Raw genomic sequence first — 20,331 nt, forward strand, 5'->3', positions numbered from 1 at the left:
GCATCCAAGACATCTCAGGGTCACAAATAGAAATGTTGTTCAATGGCTAAGTCAATCACCCATCCTGAATCCAACTGACCATTCATTTCACTTGTTGAATTCAAGACTGAAGGCCAACAGGAACTGAATATAGGTACAGTACAGGGAATATCCCCAGCATCTGGTGATGTCTACGGTTCACAGACTTCAGGCAGTCATCAAATACAAAGTAGGCTATTTACAACCAGGTACCAAGTATGACTAGTTTATTTCTGATTATGTTAATTTGTCCAATTACTTTTGCTCCACTAAAATGGGGATACTATGTCAAAGGGGAAGCAATTCCGACATGGATCACTCAATATAGACTGCATTTAACTGTAAGTCCACCCTATAGTGGAACCTTTGCTGTTTATCGGGAGTGTGACAGAAATTTGTGGTACTGCTGGGAATAACTGGAATAATAATCACCAGTCTGGCTTCTGATCCGGGCACTCAACAGAGACTGCACTCCTGGCTGTGATGGAGGCACTCGCCACTGCAAGAGCCTCACGCCTCTCCTCTGTCCTGATCCTCCTTGACCTGTCTGCAGCATTCGACACGGTCAACCACAAAATACTCCTCTCCACCTTGGCTGAGATGGGCATTTTTTTGGGACCGCCCTGTCTTGGTTGCCTTCCTATCTTGCAGATAGGTCCTATCGGGTCACCTGGATGGGGTCTGCCTCTGCTCCTCATCCCTTTGTTAAGGGAGTACCACAGGGATCTGTACTAGGTCCTCTGCTGTTCTCCATATACACCAAATCTCTTGGTTCAGTGATTAATTCACACAGCATCTCCAATCACTGTTATTCAGATGACACACAACTCTTCTTCTCTTTCACCCCCTCTGCCTCACAGGTTGATGAAAAAATATCTTCCTGCCTGACTGACATCTCAACCTGGATGGCCAGCCACCACCTGAAGCTCGACCTCAACAAACCTGAGCTGCTGTTCTTCCCATACAAGACCTCTCTACTATGTGAGCTCTCAATCACGGTTGATGGCACCACAGTGACTGCCTCTCACTCTTTAAAGAGCCTGGGGGTGGTCCTGAATGACCAGCTGGACCTCAAAGAGCACATCAAGGCAACATCACGGTCCTGCAGATTCCTTTTGTACAACATCAGGAGGATTCAACCATACCTGACTACCCACTCCACCCAGATCCTTGTCCAGGCTATGGTGACCTTCCGCTTTGATAACTGCAACTCTCTCCTTGAAAGCCTGCCAGCTTGTGCCATACAGCCACTACAGATTATTCAAAATGCTGCTGCCCGACTGATCTTCAACCTTCCCAAATTCTCTCTTTGCTGAGGTCACTCCACTGGCTACCGGCGCCTTGCACCCTCTCCCACCCGAGTAAAGGGATCACAGAGCCTCTCCACCCTAGCTTCCCAGTGGTGGAACGAACTCACTGTCCCTCTTTGAACCTCTCCCTCACTACCCATCTTCCGCCATGGTCTGAAGACGCATCTCTTCAGGACTAACTGCCACCAATCTGTGAATCATTTCACTTTAAACCCCCCCTTTCATGATACTCATGGGGGTTACATGTACCCCCATTCCAGCACTTTTTGTAATTTGTATTGTCCTAATATTGTAGCTTGTTCTTCTCCCTAGTTTGGCTTGGCATAAGTTAGGTCAGAATAATGTTCTCTGCGTGAACTGAACTGTGTTCTTGGCTATGAATAGCTGTACGAAATTAGTTCTGTACCTTATTGAACCTGTGTTTTGTAGTTGTCCAATGACCAAGATATGCACTTTTGTACGTCGCTTTGGATAAAAGCGTCTGCTAAATAAATGTAATGTAATTAAGTTAATTAAGTCTTAAGTAACTGTATTGTAGATCACTAAAGTATAAGAAAGAGGTAATGCCCAAGTATTTATCCAAGCTGTCATCCATAACCATGGAGGAAGTCAAAGTCATCTACACAAGTCAGGTAATAAGTACACAAAATACTGTTTAAACATGCCACAAAGTATTAAGGTAATAATCAAAAGGTTTCAAACATGTGGAACAAACTTACTAACTCTTCCAGATGAAATGTAAGTGCATGCAGTCCCCACGAACAGTGAGAAAGATGCTTTGGGAGACAAATAACAACCCAGGGACCACAGTTCAAGAACTACAGAATTTAGTTGCATCTTGGAGTAACAAAGTCTCAATATGACTTTCATATCTTCACACCACCTTCAGTCTCTTTGTAAGCTTTGCGTGTAAAAAGCCATTACTGTTAGCAACCACAAAGTTGTCAAAGGCTGTTGCCAAACGTCATTGGAGCTATTACTGGAACTAAGTGCTATAGTCAGATGAAAGGCCGGCTGAAGGCTTGGACGCTATAGGCAGTCACCAAGAATGCCATATGTATGAGAGGGGCACCAATCATCTAAGGGGAGTGCCAAAAGCGGGGAGGGGGGTGGGGATGGAAATTGCCAATTAAATATACTACAAGATTTTTTTATTATGACTTTTAATTTCTGGTAATTAAAATAAGGTACTATATCATTAAACATGTGCAATTTAAAATTTGCACATTATGGCTATCACTATTTGGAGTGGTTGGAAGTCAGTTATTTTACTTGTTTTAATGTAAGAACTCAGCAGTTGAGATTGAGAAAACCATTTGTTAGAAATACAGGTTTTTTTACACAAATATTTAAAAACCAATTTAGAAAATATATATCAAAAATGCACCTCATCTGTTTTCACAGATATAATAGCACATAAAATGAAAAGTATCCAATATATTAAAAATACAAAGGATATAAAAGCTTTTTGTACCATTTCATTTATGAAGCTATATGTAGAATTGTGTGATTGTACCTACTTTCAAAGTTCGGATAAACTATCTGGTAAATGGGGAAATAAGTCGTATTGAGTAAATGGCCGTTAAATAAGTTTTGCTTTGTGTAGATGGTGGTGACAATAAATAATAATCTAGAACAACCATTTATGATTTATTATTATTTAGTACATTTTACGTACTTGGAGTATTAAATGAAGTCAAATATCAGAAAATCACAAAATTGATATATGGAACCCAAAACCACATATTGACCTGCGGTACCTGACCTGAAGTGGTCATCTACAGTATCCTGTTCCACTGGGGCGTACATACATGAAAATACACAAATTAAATAGGAAAATGTAACTTGTTGACCTTTATAAATTAGGCTATTAAAACAGCCAAATGCCTAAGCATATTCATCAGCACTAATAGTAATGTTAATAACTAACAGGGCAATAATTAAGACATTTTAAACAACTGGAGCTATGATGAACTTGCCTAGAAGAGGATGTGCATTTGGCCCACACAAACAATGAGGAGGATGGTTTGAGATGCAAAAGATGCTCCAGGAATCACAACTGGATGTTTGGTTAAAAGGTCTCTTGCCAACAATTCATAGCAATAATCTATTTGGAAGGCCTGCCAGAAGTAACCCTCTACTGTCATCAAACTACAAATGCAAGGGCTTGGAGTTAGCTAAATGTCATGGTAATTGTGATTGGAACTGGGTTCTATGGTCAGATGACATAGGTTTGGCATAAAGTGAGGATTAGTCATGCAGAAAATAAACTAATCTTCACTGAGAAATATGGTCATGGATATGTGATGCTGTGAGGCTGCTTTGCTTCCAAAGGTCCTGGGAAACGTGTTTGGATACATGGCATTATGGACGTGAAGTACCATGAGACCAAAATCTGGCTGCCTCAGTCAGGAGGCTAAAACTGCGTCATGGTCCAAATCCACAAAAAATAGTCAAGTGAGTCCACAAGCGAGACAAAGGACCTCTCCAATGAATCTGGAGAGATTCTGCACAGTAGAAAGGTTTCAGTTCACTTGCTGTGTTCTTCCACCTCACCAAATCTTATAGAAGACTTAATGCTTCCCATCTTGGTAAAGGAAGGATGCACAAAAAGTATTAAGTACAGGAATGGCAAAAACTGACACGTCATTTTGAAAATAAAAATTAATTAATTAATTTTGGATTAAAGAGGTTTTTCTCTCTGAGAAATGATATGACAAGAGTATGTAGTTTCCTCATGTTGCTGAGAATAGATAACATTTGATTAACAAACAAAATTTTATCAAGTAGTTTCTGTTCATATTATGTATATTACAATATTATATAATATATTAATCACATTAATTGAGAGTGCCACACATATAAACTCTTCTGTTACACAATACGCATTCCATGTACCTTATGGGATTTTTAGCATACAGCGGTGTTTGGGAACGAGACAGGACATGACTCGTCAGTCTGGTTAAATGAAGTTTAGCCCCACTGCAGCAAATCATTCAGCAGAGAAACACCTGCCTCTTTTCAAAAAAATATCTATTTAAATGGTCAGTGAATTTATTGCCATCTAACTAAATAAAAAAAGGAAAAGGAAGAGAGACCAACAGAGCACTATTATTTGCACCAACTTGGTGAAACAGTGGGGTGATTCACAAAAAACTTTTTTTTAAATATATAAATGGCTAAAAATTTACAATCACGGCAGAAAGCACTTGGCTACTATGGAGGAACACAGCTTTTATTCAGTCCTTGGCACCAGGACACCCCACTTCAAAAGGCTGCACTCTATCTCCAGCTCTTTTTGTTCTGTCCAGATCTCTCCTTCACTGAGGGGGCGGTCAAGAGAGGGAACCCCAATTGGGAAGTACACAGGGTGCCTCTGTGTGGAAGTGCTGAAACGACATCCATCTGCCCTGGTCTGTCTGTCTCTGCCTTTATTCAACTCTCTCTCTCTCTCATACCTATTGTCAACATGGTGGCCCTGCTGTGTCAGGGACAGTTCACAGCAGCCCTCAATAATTTCAAGTGTGCTCATGATTTCATGGGTGAATTCCTTAAAGCATGTCCATTCGGATGCATGCAATTGTTGTTAATTAAACAAATATCTAATGCGCAAGTTATTTTTCTATAGTTTAGGGTAAAGTTTATTATGTTTTCACATTTTTACTGTTAGACTAGCAAGTCCATGCTAGCTAAGTATGTCTTTCTGTAGTTATAGTCAATTCTACATGTAGGAGGTATATCACCTTTGCTGTAGCAGGGGTGGCTTTTATGCTAACAGTATTTAGATATATTTTCTAATTCACTTTTCTTTGGCTTTCCTTTTTTACAGCTGTTCACTGACCATCCAGGATGGATACAATAAATAAATCACCAATAAATTTGCATTATTTTTCACCACTAATTCATATAAACTGTTCATACCCTTTGAACTAGGGAAGTTCATAACGAATGGTTTATGTGGAAAACCCTTGGTTTATATATCTGTGTAGGCCACACATTTGCTATTACCATCTGCTGCTCCTTCATGTCGATTTAACAGATCATTCTGTAAAATTAGATGGGTTTAAGGGGTTTGGTAATTGAGTAGCAATTTTACTGTCATGGTGCAAAAGAATGGTAGAGAAAATGCCAGCAGGGAGGCATTTTCTCAGGTGAGTGCATGTTCTTGTGTGCATGCATGCATGTGAGTGGAGATGTGTGTGTGCACCCATGTTGCCAGTATTGAGTATGAAGTGGAAATCAAAATGTCCCCTTTTAAACAATACTGGCACTCTGGATTAGGCTACAAACTAAGGTTGCCAATTTTGCATAGATGCTACAAGGTCATACATAAACAAAGAGGACAATTATTTTATCACACTATGGATTTGCTTATCATTTTACCTTATCTGTGGTAGCCTATAATAATTTACTTGCATTAATACACCTGAAAGTATTCACTCACAATGTGGGTTAAGCACTTTTTTTCCCAATGATATATGAACAGTGTCCTACAAATGGTTTGAACTTGCAACACTCTGGCATTTGCTGTTATCCCATTCAGAGAGGTAATTAAAACAGAGCCAATCCACCTGCATGTGGTTAGGCAATAGAATGAAGGGTACATGCCTCCAGAGTGACCAATACTGGTTAAGAGAAGGGTGTGTGCTGCACAGTAAAACAATAGCACTTATATATATATCAACAATGACAACTGCGATATAAATCCGAGTACCTTTAAAACAAAACCTTGGTGCTAGTCTATCAGGCAGCTAAAGGGACTTATTATATCTTCAAAGATCAGACTCTATGCACCCACCAGACCCCCCCTGTTGTCACCCCCAAGAGTCAGTACTTTGTAGTTACAGCGATTACAGCTCGGAGTATCCTCAGATATTTCTGTATGAGATTTGCACATTTAGTTTTAAGATTTTTTTCCCCTTTCCTCCATGCAACTTTTCTCTGAAAAGTTATATAAGAGCATGATTGTACGACATTTTACAGGTCAAACTTTTTTTGTCAAAGCTTTGGCTGGACCATTGCAGAGTTCTTACCATTTTGTTTTTAAGCCATTCTTTTGTAGTCATTTCACATGTGTTTGGTCATTGTCATATGGGAACATGTATCTCTCTAAATGCAGATCTGGGGACTGCATCAGGTTCTCCTGACGAACATGCCTGTATTTGTTTCCACTCATCTTGTCCTTCACGGCTACAAGCTTCCCAATCCCTCCCACTGAAAAGTAACCCCATTGTATGATGCTGCCACCACCATGAATGACGGTAGGGATGGTGTTACCTGGGCGATGGGCAGCATTTGATTTCCAGAAAACAGTGTTTTTCTTTCAGGTCAAAGAGTTCAAATTAGTCTCATCAGACCACAAAATCCTCTTCCCGAAGGTCTCATGGTCAGTCACATGGCTTCTGGCAAACACTAGGCATGGCTTGATGTTGGCTTTACTCAGAAATTGCTTTTGTCTACCCATTCTCCCAAACCTGTGAAATGCTTTAGAGATGGCTGATCTCTGGACAGTTTCTCCCAGTTGAGCTAAGGAGCTCTGAAACACTGTCAGTGTTGTAGGTGGCCTCTTGTTCACTTTTAGGGACAATTGACCTTCTCATCTGGTTCCCCGGTTTGGTAGGACAACCTGATCTTGGTAGTTTGTGGGTTGTGTCATATTTTTTTTAACCATTTTGTTACAATGGATTTAACAGGTGGATTCGATATTAACACAGGTGGACATTTTATGTGATATCAAAAAATGGAATGCACCTGGCCAAACATAGGTTGTTAATACAAAGAGGGTGAATACAAATCAATTAAGTCATTTTTCATACTTTTAAATAATACAACATCTAAATGTTTTATTTAATTATAACATAACAGTAAGTTACTTATATGTAAAAATATATTTTTTAATTTCATGTTACAAGACAAACCAAATATAATCGATGTGGGTGAAGACTTTCTAAATGCACTGTATTTACAATTAAATGAACTCATGTGACGACAGAGGCATGTCCTCCTATGTTAGTCACGGTGCACCAGCATCAGTGAGGCTGATAAAGATGATGTAGAAATCTGCCCCAGCTCTGACATTACCAGTATGTCTGTACTGGGGTCACACAAACTAAAGGTGAACAGTCCATGACAATTTGCGATAAACCTCTGTGATGACCACATCCACTTGATTAAGTCAATCTAATCCAAAATCAAGTTAAATCATGATTCTGCAGTAATTATACCAAAGCTGAGCCCTCTATGCATTTACTGCATAAATAGATATGGTCGAACCTCACGCAGTGGCTAGCTTTGTTTAGACAAATTAAGACAAAATAAGAACAGATGATTGTGGCTGACACAATGCCCTTGTAAGGAGGCAATGCTTCAACACAGCATATCACTATCCTGATTGTGTTGCTAACTGGGTACATACAGTTCAGGCCAAAAGTTTACAGACATTCAAACTCAAACTCAACACATTTCATGTTACCATACCTGTGTTAAGTCAACTAGCGTATCAACTTTATTTCCATAAGAGGTCATTTCAAAATAATACCTAAGAGACAGATTTATTTCAGCTTTTATCAGATTTTCAGTGGGGTAGCCTTCCACAAGCTTCTCACAATACTTTGCTGCAATTTTTGCCCATTCCTCCTGACAAGACTGGTGTAACTCAGTCTGGTTTGTGGGCCTCCTTGCTCGGACACGCTTTTTCAGTTCAGTCCACAAATTTTCTATGGGATTCAGGTCAGGGCTTTGTGATGACCACTCCAATACTTTCACTTTGTTGTCTTTAAGCCATTTTGTTACAACTTTGGAGGTATGCTTAGGATCATTGTCCTGCTGGAAGACCCAGCTGTGACCAAGTTTTATCTTTCTAGCTGATGTCTTGAGGTGTTGCTTCAGTATTTCTAGATAATCCTCCTTCCTCATGATGCCATCTATTTTCTGAAGTGCACCAATCCCTCCAATTTTTGTTTAATCTGACCACAAAACACCCCTCCAAAAGGCTAGGCCTTCATCCTGGTGATCATCTGCAAACTTCATTCTGGCTTTTTTATGCCGGTCTTGGAGCTACTTCCTTGAGCGACAGCCTTTCAGGCTATGGCTATGTAGGATTCTCTTAATGGCGGATGTAGATACTTTGGTACCTGATGCCTCCAACTCCTTCACCAGTTCCTTTGTTGTTGTCTTGGGGTTCAGTTTAACCTTTTCGTTCAGCTTGAGAGTTCATTTGTGCCTCCTTCTTGAACAATGCAGCGTCTGTGCATCGTATCTATTTGCATACAATTCTTTGTGCATATGCTCGTGGTACCTTCAGTTGTTTGGAAATTGCTCCTAAGGAGGAACCGGACTTGTGAAGGTTCACATTTTTTTCTGAGGTCTTGGCTGAGTTGCTTGGATTTTTTAATGGTATTAAGGGCAAAAAAGGCAGTGGGTAAAAATTTAGGCCCTGAAATAAAGCCATAGGTGCCAATTAACTCCCAATTAACTCCAAATTATGACAATTGGCCAATCAGAAGTCATTAAATCAATTTCTGTTTAATGAGACAGTCACCTTGGTGAATTCTGATATAGTGAATTAAAGCTGAAATAAATCTGTCTGTAATTGATTGTTTTAAAATTACCTCTGATGTGAACAGAGTAAATGCCCTAATTGACTTGCCAAAACACATGTATGGTAACATGAAATGTGTGGAGTTGTGAAAAACTGAGTTTGAATATCTTTAGCCTAGGTGAATGTAAACTTTTGGCCCCACTACAGCACCAACCACAGATGGTTAGTGCAAGACTTATGCAGTCACAGCCACAGATAGGCTCCGAAACTATGCTTTTAACCCAACCAACAATTAATTATTAATTATTATTATTACCATGGCAATGTGAACCAAATTGTAAAGGCCTTCAAACTTCATCAAATTAATAAAGTAGCATTAAGCTAAATTCTGTCTACATTGTTGATAGTATTAATGAGGTACTGTAGTGAAGTATAACAACTGTAACAGTCAATAATGAACAATATAATAACCAAAGCTAGACTGGCCTAAACCAGTTTGTTACATCCAGGAATCTTCCTGGTAATTAACCCCTTAGCACACATGCCAAATCTGGCCAATCCTTGCCCATTTAGGGGGTACCCTATTTAAAGCTTTATAACTCCAGATGTGAACACCACAGAGACTTGAAAATGGCTTAAATGAAGCAAGGCATTTGTACCATTTACAATACTAACTAGATTGGTTCATATTCATAATTTTGGAAGAAATAAAGTGCCACAAATGCAATTGTCTGGGCAAATAATCAAAATTGAATTTGCTCTTTTTTAGTTTGCAATGAAATACTGAGAGATTGCATATATACAGCAGTATACATGTCCTGGGTCAAAAACGTCTTGACCACAAGTTTATAAAACATAAGGGTGGATATGTAGAACTACTCAAGATCTATGAAGCAAAAACTAAGTAGTGTACCCAGCGGCTCCAAATCTACCCAAAATGTCTAAATTATGCATTGCTGTAAATCACAACATATTCGCGTATTTCCTGCAAATCAACTGTTTTGTCTCAAGAAACTCACTATTGCATCATTTTCAAATGGGAATTACAAGCTTTCCATCAGTACAGTGGTCTAGGATAGCTAGGGGTCCAGAAACATATCCAAAATCTCTCCAAAAATGAATATAATGCTTTTTGTCCATTGTAAAGAATATAAATGAGCCCCTTATGAAAGTTTAAGATGACACATTGATATCAGATTTAAAAATAATGCAAAAATATTGTCACACAATGCTGTACAGTACCTAAATCTGTAATAATTAACTCTTGTATGTATTTCTATACACTGTACTTTCGTATGTTTTCTTGTATGGGGATGGGACGACATGAAAACAATTTTCAACCATCCACCATGTTTTGGCAATGTTCAAACACTCTCACCATCACTGTTGCATGCATCACAAAAACTACTAGACTATCAACAAACGCTTACATTACAGTGTGAAATATCCTCATTATAAAATACCACTAACCTATTCAATTTCTAAAATAACATATATAACCGAAATATTTAGAGCAGTAATACTTACATAGCAATGATGAAATCTTATCTGTTTTCAGTAGATAGAGACAGAGACAGGAAATGAATGATATAGTTCTATCTGCTTCTGACTTACACCAGATGTCAGCTAGGTCTATCAGCAAACATATTGCTTAGCTATGCTCAGAAGTCCTCAATTATAGTATTTTCCAAGAAGTTACGAAAATCGTTGACAACGTTTCGTTAGGTGCAGTGTCTTTTACTGCTACCACAGAGTGAATACGTAAGTGAAAGCAATGATAACAAAACTTTCGATTACGCTGACCTATAAAACGCTATTCCAAAAGCAAAATTACAGGTTATACATCATTAGAAAGCTTAAACTCTAGACTGTAGAATGACATGTATCATTTTTAAAAACTTTTTCTTGTTTATTTCGTTATTCAGTGAGCAGCGTTTTCACTGCTGTATTGGCATATCTTACGGCTATTGTCGGGTTTATCTTGTTGCTATGACAGAATACGATTTTTGAGTGGTGAAAGAATATTTTTATGAATGCCAAGATAGACAATATTGTCCATTATGTCATGGGTGGGGGGTGTAGTTGCAGATGACACTGCAGGGAGTAGGTGTGTGTTAAATGAACAACCAGAGCGACAATGGTGGTGCTGCGAAACTTCGTATTCGGCATAGTTGTCGCGTATCTTCTATTAATGAAACTAAAACAATGCGTTTCTGTTTTTAGTTCATACTTTGGTTGCAGTAGCTGAACACTGAATGTCTGAGTTTAGTCATCTCGACACGTCGGCGTGCCGACCACTAGGGGCTTTGCGCTAAGACGTTAAATTGTATCCTGATATTGGGATAGATTTATAAAAGATTTTATCACTGTGTATTTATTTTTTGTAGGCCAATAAGTAACATCTACAACTGGATTATGGCTCAACAAAATAAAACGTAAAATCCATCAAATCGGTATCTATATCCAGAATATCGTTATAAAATATCACATTCCTCTACTGTTGCTGTTGGAAATCTGAGACCCAGAACAGTAGCATTGGGGATGGACTGAGGGAAAATAAGGCCTGTAACATTTCTATTGAAAAATGCTATTGCATATTCTAAATTGCCTTCAGCACCAACATTACATTTACATTACAGGCATTTAGCAGACGCTCTTATCCAGAGCGACTTACACAACTTTTTTACATAGCATTTTACATTGTATCCATTTATACAGCTGGATATATACTGAAGCAATGCAGGTTAAGTACCTTGCTCAAGGGTACAACGGCAGTGTCCTACCCGGGAATCGAACCTACGACCTTTCGGTTACAAGTCCAGTTCCTTACCCACTGTGCTACACTCCGTCCTCCGTCCAACAGTCCGTATACACTCCTGTGACTGAGATCACAGCCTTCAAGTTCCAAGAACTGCTGATTTTCCCACCCTCCCTTTACCTGGGAGTCAGGTGTGAATACCTTTCCAATCAGAAGCACTAATTTCTCAGTTAATTAACTGGGGGAAAAGAAAACCAGGGTAAAAATTTGGATTCAAGGTCCAGCTTTGAGAATACACGGTCTACAGTGTTAATTGAAAGCAGGGTTTTATGTTACACATTCCACTAAAGCTGACATCACCTTCTAGCTACAAATCTCAGCATTACCAGATTGTAAAGACAGAGGGGATAAAAGGAAGACTGTTTGATTGCTCCAATTGTTTCAAGGCAATTGGAGCCAGGAAAGAAAATGCAGAAGTGCTGAATGGAGCAGAGATATGACTCAGGTAAAAAGAAAACAACCTTTTCCAGGACCAGGGCTTGGAGATATAGGCTCATATTGAAATCACAGTATGTTTTGTACTTCATTTTCTATCAGAAGCAAATAAATTGAGTACGCATCTCTGATTTTTACTTTAATTCCTTTGGTCAAAATCAGCCACCTCCAAAGATAAACACCAAACCAGTAAAAGAAAAAGTAAGACTTGTTTACATTAAGAACAGGGTTTGCTACCATTTGATTCAATCTAGGCCTTTATACAGTATATGCACTCAAAATAACTTTAAAATGGCATCGGAATATCATTAGTTCTAAACAAATTCTCAGGCAAGGCACCTCCCTTATGTACTTTAAATTCAGGAATTCCCTTTACAGGTCTATGGTCTTTTATGTCTGTGACTGCTGTACTGTACATTATCATTGGAGTACCAACTGTGATTGTCTGTGTGAGATGAGAAGCTTCCCTTAAAAAAGCCATTACTGTATATTTTAGTAGACACACACAGCCAAGACCACACATATCTTTGTACCCTTGTTTAAATTTTTCCAGTAATCCAGGTACAGGAATATTTGGCAAATATGTCCCTCGTTTGATGGACAAGCTACAAATTTCTGGCATAAGAAAGTAAACAAAAAGAGCAGAATATAAAAAAGAGAAAGAAAGAGAATTTTTATGACATAGAGCAGGCCCACATTTTCCAAAAAGGAAGCAGGAATTAGGCTATAACCATCTTCTACCACAGGAAGTGGCCTGATCGCATAAATCAGTCGACAGGCGGGAAGGCCCTTTATCAAGTTGTTGCAGTTGCTTTTAGGTTGAGAGCTGATTATCATCAGTAGAGAAGGGGCGGGCGCTAGTGTCAGATGAACTGAAAGGAAAGCGATCTGCTACCACAAACGCAGAAGCACACAACATCCCATTCTGGCTTTTTATAACTCCATGTCTGCCCGTTTACCGTAAATTTTTCCATGCCCAGCACCACCCTCAAGCCATAAACTATGCGTTCTCATGCCAAGCCCTCAGGCAATACCCAAACAATGTTGTGACAGCCTTTAATATAACCCGACTGCAGTCTTTTTTCTCATCAAATTCATGTAGAATAACTTCTTCGTTTTTGGAAATCAGCTTGCTTGGGTAAAGCACACAAGCATGGTATTTCATACCCGAAAAAGAAGATACTACAAAAGTAGTATCTAAGTGCTAATTTAAGCAGTTATTTGAACATCAGGCTCAAAGTGGTGAATGATAAAAAAAATGCAACCAGGGAAATGCATAAAGACAAATATAAGATAACCACAACATGTTGCATTTCTAAATGAAAGGAAGGGAAGGGAAGCAATCCCCACAACCAGTCTCATGAGGACACACCATGGGATGTATTCTATTTTTATCGCTCTCAGCGTGAATGAGAAAAGCCTCATCTACTGTGAGTGGAACTGAGTGGTACTGTCATTACGAGGCAGAAATATACGTGCATTGCAGGATAACTAGTTAATTACACTGAACATAATATTTATATTTATTCTTTGCCTAATCTATCTGGCAAGTTTAGTAGCTAGCTAGTTAGCTGTTAAAGCCAGCTTCAGATCCTTGTTGGCTACCTTCATAGCTAGCTAGCTAACTGCAAACTTGCCAGATGATAAAGTCACATTAAATTTGGTTCAATTAATATAGTAGCACAGAACTGTGCTTCATTGCCTTGCTTTATTAGATATTTAATGCTGCGTTCCAAAAAACTCACAAACTCTGAATTCCCATCCTTCTACGAGAAAAAATACAATGGAACACCACTTGATGTCAGCGTTCCAACTAGAAAACCTGGAATTCAACAACCGCGACTTCAGCGAGAGTGTCATATGACCTCACTTAAACATGGTGGCATGCATGGCGAACTACACCGTGAATGGTAAACAATTGTTTACCATTCCACAGAAAAGTGGAAATGGATGCAAAATCAGCATGAGTTTGTTTCCTTAGGACAGAAGCTTTTGCCAACTAGCTTGATAGTTAGGCGAGTAGCTTCCTTGTTAGCTTGATAGCTAGGCAGCTATTAAAATCTTAACTATTCATAATGTCTGTTGTCACATTAACTGCGGTTTCCAAACAAACGTTAGTTATAACCCAAGTGAATTGCTGCACTACCATGCTTCATTTCTGCACTAGGCCTATCATACAGGCCTTTCTACAGTTCACTTGCTTTAACTCTACTTAGCTTGCACTACTTTAGCGAGCACGCTAAAACAGAGTAATAACGTACAATGTAGATCCTACGAGAATAAGCACATAGTTATGCATGCTTAGCCTGAATCCAATAAAGTGGTCGATATGTACCAATGACAGTTGAACCAGAAACAGATTGATACCATTTTTGCAGGTCCTCTGTCTTTGTCACCAACCAAAGAATGGATGACAAATTTCCTAAAACACGTTTTTTCCCTTTTTAATGAAATGTCTAAAACCACCCCTCCCCACCCCTCAAAGCGTGCATGAATGGACACTTGGTATAGAACTCTCAAAAAGCTAATTTCCTTTTTCCAATTTACAAGTGCCTTTTAAAGTCTGTTAAAATGGCTGCACACTGCACACAACATTTAAACCATTATGCTTTTTCAGGGAAATGTTTATCGTTTTAACTAGTTTAGCCTACTTGAAACTCAGTCATGTTCCTCACTTTTCATTCACACAATGAAATATATTGTGGAGCTGATGGCATCTGTTAGCTATAGACTAGCGCAGTGTTGAGTCTATAATAAATTCAAATTCTGCATAGTCATGTGTAAACCATCTTAGCATCAAAAATACACTCCGGCATACAGAGAATACAACTTACATGTATGTGTTAAAGAAAACCAGAATTAAAAAAAACAAGTAACAGCAAAACTGTTTACAAGGGTATTTCATACAGTATACAGAGACAAAGAATGGTTCAATGAGGAACCTGAGCCTTTTATTAGGATTAGGCCTAACTGGCCTAACATTAGGAAAGTAAGTATATATATATTTAATATTAAAACAGAACAAAGATTTTCAATATTGATGCACAATAAGTGCATAGATAAGGAACATCTAAAATCTTACATTGTAATGAAGAAGCTTTTTAATTTCTGAAAGCAGCAGAAAAATCAGTCTTATAAATTATTGCTGTGTTAGGAGCATATGCAAAGCAACAAAATAACAGATGTCCAGCCAAGAAGAGAGAAGATAAGTGGGCTAATGTGCATCCTGTAAATAAGTTAAGTCCTTCACGGGTTTCTCAGATAGGGGCAATCCCTAAGAATCTAGCACAGTTCAGTGCAGAAGTGCTGACAGACTACATCGCATACAGGCTTTGAACTGATCACTCCTGCATGCACTCAAACCAACCTCAATTGACTCTCTTGGAGTAGGGAAGGTGGTGAGGTTGGATTTCTCATTTAACAGCAGAGGCCACATTTAAAATAAAGGACTAAACAGAAACAGTACAATAAATCCTGGAAAAGGTTTTCAAGGGTCAGCAACCATCAAGTTTACTTAATTAATAAAGTTCAGACATACGGTTATATTTCCATGCTGTTAGGACAGGGGTATTACTTGTTTAAAGGGCCACAAAAGTGCCACCATGCTGCAGTTTGAGTCATTCTAGATATTGTCTGCAGAATCAATGTCTGACATGCTTCACGCTTTTAGACCACATACACCTCTGCCTTTCTCTTGTTATCCGTCTGAAAGCTTGTCAATCCTCATAATAACCACACGGCTGTGCATTACAAGCATCATTTAGGCTAATTCCACTGTCTGTTCCTTAAAGGTATACTAAGCAGTTTTTTGTGACCCTTCTCAACTCTGAGTTTGTCTCCTCCTCCATCCTAAACCCCACCCACACCTCCATTTAAGATGCACCCTTGAGTGCTACAAGCTAAATGTCAAGCGAAGAGGTTAGGTCGTCAGAGATATTGAAAATAGCATTTTTAGCAACATGAATGATTCCATATAGATGGCAACAGTAATTAGGTAGTTATAATGATCTTTACACTGAGTGCACCCCTTAATGTGTGATAACATGTTCGGGACATTTAGTTAGAACTGGGATATAAACACGGAATCATGTGTGAAATAAGAAACATTAGCAGGCCATAGGTACATTATAGCTAGCTAATACACTTGTAAAGTTAATAACTTTGTCATGAAGCTATCTGTATCCTATTCAAATATTAGCCTCTTTAATTTCTGAAATACAAGATAATATGTATATGTTAATGGCTATGGATAACTGGTACTTTATGTGAAATGTAGCTACCTTATCTGACCTGTGTTCTGTAGTACTCTTCCACCGAGGAAGAGTAATTCCAAAGTTGCACAGGAGCTTTGCATGCAATTTAATTTCAGTATTTCATTTGTGAAGAAGCATCCTAATGAATTTGACTAAAATGGCAATATAGGGACTTTAATTAGGAAATTAAGACTATATTAAATACTTCAAATACACCCCCCCCCCCCCCAAAAAAAAATTTTTATTAAAAATCTGAATGATACATTAGTCTTTTGCAGCTTCTAATGGCTTTTATACAATTCTTATTCGACAGTAAACGTGCCTACATAAAGAAATTTCCTTCTGCGACTCACCAATGTGGTTGATCGCTGAAATATACCATTTATAATGTTTTTCAAAGATCTTAACACTGCAATGCCAATTTAGAGCAAATTCTGTTGAAACTAATTGTAGTATTTTCAATACAATTCTTCATTAGTTTAAATACATGTCTACATATTGTGACTTTCATTGGAAGTCATTTCCTATGTTACCAGATTGGAACCTATTTACAATGATGTGAGTCCAAAATGGAATTAACACATATTTTGCAGACTTATTCCATCAAAACAATTTGTCTGAGATTTGACATTCTCAGAACATACATTTACCGAAATGCACTAAATATTACTCTCTGGTTCTGAAATTAAACTATTGATAATTCCTGCAGTAGTAATCCTTCAGGTCTGCAGCAGGCAGAAACACAGCCTGCACTACTAATGTTTAAAAGCCCTGAGTCTATTAGCCATCAGCTTGCTCTTGCACCATATAATTTGAGTAACATACCATTGAGGTTACAAAAGTCTAGCAGATGTGAGGATGTAGGCACACACCTCCAGAAGAAATGCACTGTCTGCCTGTACTGTACTTTTCTTCTTTACAATCATGGAAATGAGAGGTGCATGTCCAAACAAATCCCTTTTAAGCAACAGTCTGAACAATCCCACCACAAGAGCCTGGTGTTTACCAGCAGTCTGTTAATGTCATCACCACTGTAAAGAGAGTGGCCTAACCATCATGGCAAGCACATGCACACACACACACACACGTACATATATATGCTTTGTTTTCAGCGCCCTAAAACAGTGGGAGTTCCAATCTGAGGGGGTTATCCTGGGAAAATAAAAGTGATTCAACAAATCCAAGCAGAATGATATAAATACTCATCCAGGATATCCCACCATTGTATTCTTTATGGGTTTCTCAGATAGGGGAAAGCCCTCAGAAAAAATCCTGGGAGGAAATACGACCCACTGCCAAATGGGAGATAGTGTGAGAGAGGGAGGAGCTTAATGCTAAAATTTAGTTTTTTACTTTTTGCTTTTAAAGCAATGCTCTGTGTGACATTTTGAGATATTATGTGATGTTTTTAGAATGGCAGATTGTTTCATTCTAAATGAGTGTGTATGCATGTGTGTGCATGTGGTGGAGAGGGGGTTATGAACATAAATTTCTCAGTTATGTGATTAGCAATGACACACAGCCAAGCACACAATAGAGGAAACATATGGAAAGGCAAATATCCCCATAGTACAGGAGGTTAATTTATCACACTGTTAAAGGGGTATTTAGTCCCAAAGCCAAAAGGCAATTAGCATCCTAAGTATTGTATGGAACACTTCCTGTAGGAAAGTGGACACTACAAACACAAAAATAGAAAATAAGTGTAAATGTCCTTTAGTCTGCAGGGGAAAGGGAGGGTGTAGGCCAAGACCTATGGTTACATCACTAGAACACAGGAAACAGTAGCAATTGAATCCACAATGGGTCATTGGCTGCTCTTAAAATTGTACCATGTTGCTACTCCTTTGAATTTTGCACAAAATTAGACGACGAAAAAGCCATACAGAAAGAAAATGGGGCAATTCAATTTTGTTCTCCCACGTCATGTAAAATGGGTGGTTGTGAAGATTGGCCCAATTTCCCAAATTATCCACAAATTCTACTACAGTTTCAACTGAGCCGTTCTGGAAAGAATGTGAAAACTGTTTTTTTATTTCACACGGACTGTCTAGCGTTCCGTATTAGAACTTCAAACCATTTATAGCTGGTTCTCTCCTGTGTACTTGAAAGGGATTTACTGTTAAATTATACCCGTATTTGTATGCATGATCATGTTTTTGGCCAAATATTAGTAGGGCCTACATAGCCTACCTCCAAGGTACGCAAACCCCCTCTCCCTCCAAAAAATGCAAATAAAATATATCAGATACCATAATACCTTTGCAACAGATGACAATATAATGTGCCCATGCATTAAAATTTCCCAGGCCTATCGTACTTTAAAATAACGAAAGCACTGCTTTCGTTGCTACGTTGGTTTGGCCCTTAGAAGCACTTTAAACACATAGCCTACTGAATAACGGATGCCAATGCCTAAGAACGGTAGGGACTATCCCAAAGGACATCCAAGTCTGCAGCCTACGTAGGTAAATATTTTAAAGGATCTAACCAAAACTTCAATTTGCTACACAATAATATAGCTCGATGGTAAGGTTCATAGCACAATCTTTTAAACCAATCCAAACATTTTATAATATCAAGCATATCGTAACTTTTTAAGGCCTACTTAAACAGTCCTGCACATTATACTTTTAAAACTGTAAAAGGAACGCATTTCACAGAGGGGAACAAAACAGGTCGCATCTTGCCTCGAACCCTGCTGAAAGACCCCCAGGAATGTTCTCATGAGTATCTGAAAAAATCAGGTACGCTGTGCGTGAACTGTTAACCATATGCGCTTTGTTTGAGCTACTAGTTGTAGGTAAAACTCAACTATGTTCAACTCTGTAATAGAGCACAAATAACTTAATCCCTGGAGTCACAGTAAACATTTCTTCGTGCGTAGTTTTTCTGTGCGGTAATATAACAACTATAGACTGAAATAACCTAGTCCATGGGATACCGCCAGGAAGAAAATGCATTAAAAGGGAATTAAAATTGTTAGATAAACACCCACCAGAGCTGATCACATGCCGAATACAAATCTTTCTTCACAGAAGAAATCCAACATATTCGAATCCTCGTCAGAAACACTTCCAGAATTCGCAATACTTCCTTTTAATCCTTACAGAAATCCTTGTCCCGTAAAGTAGCCCGCGTATGGAAGATCTTTGTAAGATTTTAAAGTTGGATTCGTTTTATCCACCAGAAAGTCAAAGTTGGAGAAGAGTAGCCTACACGAAAGCAAGTTGGCATCCTACTTTCGAGATGTTAATAATCCCCAAATGAATCGTGTGTTCACAAAAAAATGAACAAAGCACGCCTATGCCATCAGATCGTAAATCCAAAATATTTAGCGCTCTGCTTTCCCTGAGGTTCTGGAAATACTGTTGTTTTCAACACGGAATCGGTCAAGAGAACAGCGGGGATCGCATAGGTTTAGAGACGTATGGCCCGTCCCTCTTGACATCAGAATTGCGGAATTCGAGGAATGCAAGGCAAACTGCGAAGTCGGGTTCACTTTTAATGGTTTTCGAGGCAAGCAAAGTGAACACCGAATAATTCACCCATGCTTCATAAAACGGAATTCATAGGCTATTGGGCTACTTAACAACGGGTTAATAAATGAAATAGTCTTTTCTATGCTTAGCAGAAATGTTAAGTTCCCTTATATACTTTTAACAATCCACAACGCACGGAGATTTTTGCCAAGGAGTCTTTTGTTTCCTTAAAGATACAAGACGAAACGCCCCGCCTTGGGTTTAGTTACTGAGAGGTAACAGCGTCGATAGCGTGTACGGAATACTCATATAGCCACGAAAAAATAGTAAACGAATTTTCTTTTTCCCTGCTTTAGCTTTTTTTTCTCGACTAACGTGAGGCCTGGATGAAAAGAATAAACAATTAGCCTATGTGGATTTTTGTGGTTGTAACTGAGGCTTATTCCATTAGCTACAGTGTTCTTAGACATGACAT

General features: G+C 38.7%; 1 protein-coding gene across 2 annotated transcripts in view; it reads right to left on the reverse strand.

Moving 5' to 3' along the window:
* Nucleotides 1-20,087, reverse strand: part of LOC118230131 (tyrosine-protein phosphatase non-receptor type 14-like) — a 71,577-nt gene extending 51,490 nt beyond the window's left edge. Inside the window, exon 1 of one of the 2 annotated variants that reach the window (XM_035422933.1) lies at nt 19,373-20,084. The gene's annotated coding sequence lies outside the window, so the exon portion shown is untranslated. Of the gene's footprint in view, nt 1-19,372 lie in introns of both variants that reach the window. The other variant, XM_035422934.1, reaches the window with a different exon arrangement.
* Nucleotides 20,088-20,331: the final 244 nt, after the last annotated feature.

Source organism: Anguilla anguilla, chromosome 6, assembly GCF_013347855.1.
Source record: "Anguilla anguilla isolate fAngAng1 chromosome 6, fAngAng1.pri, whole genome shotgun sequence".
Classification (NCBI taxonomy): domain Eukaryota; kingdom Metazoa; phylum Chordata; class Actinopteri; order Anguilliformes; family Anguillidae; genus Anguilla; species Anguilla anguilla.